This window comes from Athene cunicularia, unplaced genomic scaffold (genome assembly GCF_003259725.1).
Source record: "Athene cunicularia isolate RWA unplaced genomic scaffold, athCun1 SCF_1, whole genome shotgun sequence".
Taxonomy (NCBI): domain Eukaryota; kingdom Metazoa; phylum Chordata; class Aves; order Strigiformes; family Strigidae; genus Athene; species Athene cunicularia.
This window is the reverse complement of record NW_020799155.1, coordinates 2,058,463-2,063,410: the sequence shown is the minus strand read 5'-3', so window position 1 is coordinate 2,063,410 and position 4,948 is coordinate 2,058,463.

The following is a 4,948-nucleotide window of genomic DNA, read 5'->3' as shown; positions in this document are numbered from 1 at the left end:
CCATCAGCACTGTCACAAAGGCAAAGGGGTGTCCCTGAACCGCAGCAGCCATGTCCTGGGTGATGCCACTGAGCTCTGTGGTAAGAGCTGTCTGTCACAGCCTCCTTGCTCCAACCATGCATAGAAAGAGGAGTTTGCCTTCTCCCCAGCACCACACGGGGTCACTGATGCCCAGAGGCTTCCCTCCCTGCCCTGGTGGGGTAGGACTGAGGTCATCGGGTCACCGAGCTCTCCCTCTACGTTGACTCCACCCCTGGGGTTGCACTGGAGCTGGATACCCCCATGCCAGCCCCAGGCCCAGCAGTGCCACACTCCTGGGCAGCACAGGGCAGAAGCTGGGCAGCTTTCTGGGATGCGACACTTTTGCTTGCCTGGCACCATAAAGCTGCAGCCGTTCAGTTACATTTTCCAAGCTCCTTTCCTAATTTTCTTCTCATAACTGTCCCATGAACACACACACAGACAGAAACGCTCTAGAGTCCCTTGCATACACAAAGCCAAATGCTTGCGTGAGGTGAGCACGTGGCTCTGCTACTACTGCGAGCTTGACTCACTGTCACCTGGGCTTTCTGCACCTGCCCCTTACCCAGACCGCTGCCCGGACATACAACTCTGCAGCCTCTTCTCCCTCCCCAGTCTGTTCACGTGCAACAGCATCACTTCTCTGCCATGTGCACGTCCTGTCTCCTTCTCTCCTACTCATTTCTTCTGCTTTGCAAATTGGACTACATCAGAAGAGGCAGTGCACTTATCCGATTTTCCTGAATATCCTGCTTCATTATAGCTATTTTTAAAAGGCATTTCTTCAAGGCATAACTTGTTTGCAGCTGTTGCTATGTAATAATTTGTTGTCACATGACAAGCTCAAAGTCAAGTCAACACAAAGAATTACAGCAGTAATAGAGAAAAGGCAGGGAAGGAAGGGAAATGCTCCTGAGCATCAAGACTTCTGTGGAAGTGAGAGATAAAGGAAATATAATCATAACCTGAAAGGGAAACTTGGGGTGCTCCATCTGTTGTCATGTCTTACACATGTGGGAAAAAAAGGCACCCAGCAGATCTGCAAGCAGCTCATAGGTCGGGCTCCTGCTCCCTGCTTCTTCATCAAACAAAATATCCTGTCCTGTGGGTCTCTCCACCAAGATGCTGCCCCAGCTCAAGCTGTGTCTTTTCCTTCGGCCACCAGCGTCCTCCAGCAAGAAAGTCCCAAACAGCACCTCCCACAGAGCCCTGCTGAGCTTGTGCTCTTGCAGCTCACACCACGGGTCCAAGACCATTGATTCCCAGCTCCGATGATTTTAATAAAAAAACAAACCACAAACACCTCTTCTTAACACACACACACAGAACATGCAGAACACTGAATCTTACCTCCAGCCAGCTGAGCCTCTGGGATCTTTATAAAAAATGAAATATTTTAGCATATTGCTTTCAAATGTTTTGGTTTTGTTGGTTTTTGTTTGTTTGTTTTTTTGTTTGTTTGTTTGCTTTGGTTTTGTTTTGTTTTAAAAAAAGAAGGGTCAGCAGTGTCACCTCTTTCTGAAGGGGAGAAAATGGAAGCATGGATGCTGTTTGGGCTTTAAATATTTTCATACAAGCTCTCATTCAGGCTCTTGAAACAACTGCAGTTTTTGTACCCCCTGTTTGGTGTCAGAGGGCCACGGTCCTTTGAAAGGGGGTAACAGGTTGGTGAGAAAGGAGCAATAAGTATGACCACATTTAATGGTAAAGTATTTAAAGCAAAAGAAAAGCATTTGACTCCCTGACTCTCAGCAAACATTACATAAACCAAAAGGCAGCAATAAACTCTGTTTCCATACAAACTAGAGAATAAACAAGACAGCTGTTTCCTAACACCAGCAAGAGTAACAGTATTTAGGAAGGTTTCTGGTGTTACAATCAAGGGCAAACCAAAGCAAGCTGACACTCTCCTGCGAGGAAGTAAAAATCATATTTATGCTCCACATGCAGTTCGTATTTAATGTGTCGTGTGGAGTCAGACTTCATGTCTCGGATATAGTCAAATGCATTTCTGAATTGCTCCGTTTAACATCTCAGATGTCTGAGGAGTGAGGTTCAGTAGCATGGATTTGCTACTTCGCTGGAGAGGTTTCATCTCAAGGGAGATGATCTCACCACTGCATAAGATTATCATCTTTACCACAGGAGAGAAAAATTCTCGTGGTCAGAGTGAAGCTACTTCACCACTGATGGAGTCTGGCTGCCAACAAACCACATGTATGGACGATCAAGCAATAATTATCACCCCCCTAGGCCATCTGCTGCTTCTATGCCCTTTATTTGAGGATGCACTCTGGTTCACTCAACACTCCATCAGTAATTCACCCAAATTAAGTCCATACTATGCAAGGATTATCAGAGGTTCGACAGACCCCAAACTGAGATGGGTTTGATGTCCTCAGGGCCTTTTAACACCAATCTGCCTGTGAAAAAACCCTGCCCACACAGCCCTCCCACATTGCCCACCTGTAGTGGGAATATGACTCCCAAAAGGCATTTAAGACCTCACTGCTCCCACGTGAACATTTCTGCTGTGGGCTGCATCAGCCCGGCCACACCCAGAGGCGGATGCTTCCCTCTTGGTGAGTAGGAGGGCTAGGGGGAAATTGAGAGTGAAACCCACTGTCGCCTTACTGTCCCCTTGCTCCCCCCCACAAGCCCTCCTCTGCAGCAGGATCTGGGGAGGCACAGCTCAGCTCTGCAGCTGGTCCAGGGGAGTCACACTGCTGAGTAGGACCCCAGCTCACTAATGCTCTCTCCTCACCCTGACAAGGCACCATCTACCATGGAGTGCCACACCCCGTTATTTTTCGGGGAAAAAAATGCCTTTTAATAAAGGGTGTACGACAAACCCCAGCAAAGTGAAGGGTCCCAGGTAGCAATGCACCAGGTGCACTCAAGGAGCATTTTAGACCATGAGCTGGGCAGACCACTCCACCAAGGGACAACCAATAAAAAATACATTTTCCTTCCAGTCAATGCACAGGCAAGCCTTTTCCTCACACCCTGAAGAACAGCTCCCCAGCGTTGCTCTGAGTCTTTTTCTTCTACCAAAAAGGAGGCAGAAAAGCCCCTAAGGCACAGCAAGCAAAAGGAAAACAAACAAGCAGACTGTTTCACAGACTCGGTGGGTTTGGCTTTATACCACCAGCCCCCCCCCCAGACACTGCAAGTGCCTTGCCAGCCTGCGGGGCATCCCCCTTCCCGCACCCCCTGGCTCAGCAAGAATGACCCAGGCTGGTCACTGCTAGCCAGTCATCACATGCATCCAGGGAATTTTGGCAGCTGCTTGTATTTAGGACTTCACTGAGCATAAGCAAATAGAGAAGTTTTGTTGTTTTTTTTTTTTCCCTCGGCACTAACTAACCTCTTCAGAGCAGCTTCCACACCTCAAAGACAGTCAGGGTCAATTTTCCATTAGAAAATCCCCTTCTCTCGCCCTTTAGGACAATTATTTTAAAACACCACCCTCACCAAAACAGCACTGTAGGTAACACACCTTTGTGTGATTCTCCTCATCCACATTTTCATAGTTTCTGACACTCACACCCAAACTAGGCTGAAAACAAAACTAATCTGCCTCCCTAGAGCTACTCCGGAGCCACCTGGGTGTGAACAGCCTCCCCTCTCCTGGGCATCCCTGCTGGGAGAAGAGACCTGCTGCCGAGCATCTCTCTGCAGGTCAATGCACACCGGGGTTGGGGGGATGAAGTAATTCACCCTCTGAAGCTGTACCACCAGCCTGTGTTGTACCTCGCGGGTGTGAAACTCAGCCTGGATAATATAATGGAGGATGTTGGCTTGAGGTGATGAACGGTGCTGAAGCAGATCTGGATTTCGGTTGAATTATATCCAGTTAAAGGTGTCTGTAGAAATGGGGGTTCATGACTGGCCTGGAATATGACCTGAGATCCAGCACCCTGCAATGGGTATTATGCTCCAATTTGGGATTTTCCCCCCTACTAAGTCCCACTCCCATTCAAGTGCAATTCCCCATGCAGGGTGACTCTGGCAGTTCATGCCTGGGTCTGTTCCTCCACAGACTGATCCGTAGCCAAAGCCATGTCAAAATAACACGCTTTTAAATGGTGCAAGTGTGTGCACAAACAGAAGTTAAACAAAGTTGCTTCAGAAACAGTCCTTCAGCTAAGGTGGAGCCAAAATGTGCCACATCCTTCAATCAAGGGGATCAGGCTGGGTGGTGGAGCTGCAGTGCTGGTCTCCAGCCCCGCTCTTGTCCCTGTCCCGCTGCTAAAGCCACCATCAGCAGGTGTCCTTGCTGGGTTTCGCTGGGTTTTTCCTGTCTACGAAGCAGAGTAGCAGTCCTGCTCCCCTCCACCAAATCTTCTGGCCACGGGGCCAGACAGACACTCCAGCAAGCGCAACCCCAGTTGCACTTAAGACTTTCCCTGGGCTTTCCTGCAAGTACACCCCGGGTGACTTGCGGGGGGACACCTCTCTGAGAGGCTGGCAAGGGCTAATCGCGGCCCTTTAGTTAAGTGACCTCCAGCTCTCGGTCACTGTCATCCCGCAAGGCTGAGCCGTGCTGCTCCAGCCGTGCCGACTGACGCCCCAAAACCGGAGGGGCTCGTCTGGGGCCACCCCCTGCGCTTCTGACGCCTGCTGAGAAGGACCAAGAGCTTCACCCCACAGACAGGACAGCCACGGGGAAAGGCCTGGGAGGGCTCCGTCTGCTTCATCGGCTGGGGGAGACGGCGGGGACCCCAGCCCGTGCGTGGGGGGGTAATGCTCGAGGAGGAGAAGGGGAAAAACCCCCAGGGGGGCCTTTCACTTACTTAACACAATAAATATTCGTTAATTTAACTCAGTAAAGACAATCTGGTGACACAACCACCGCCACCGCCGGGTGGGTGCCAGCCGCCGGCAGCCCCAGCCAGCCCAGCAGGGCGCTGGGGGGGGTGTGGGG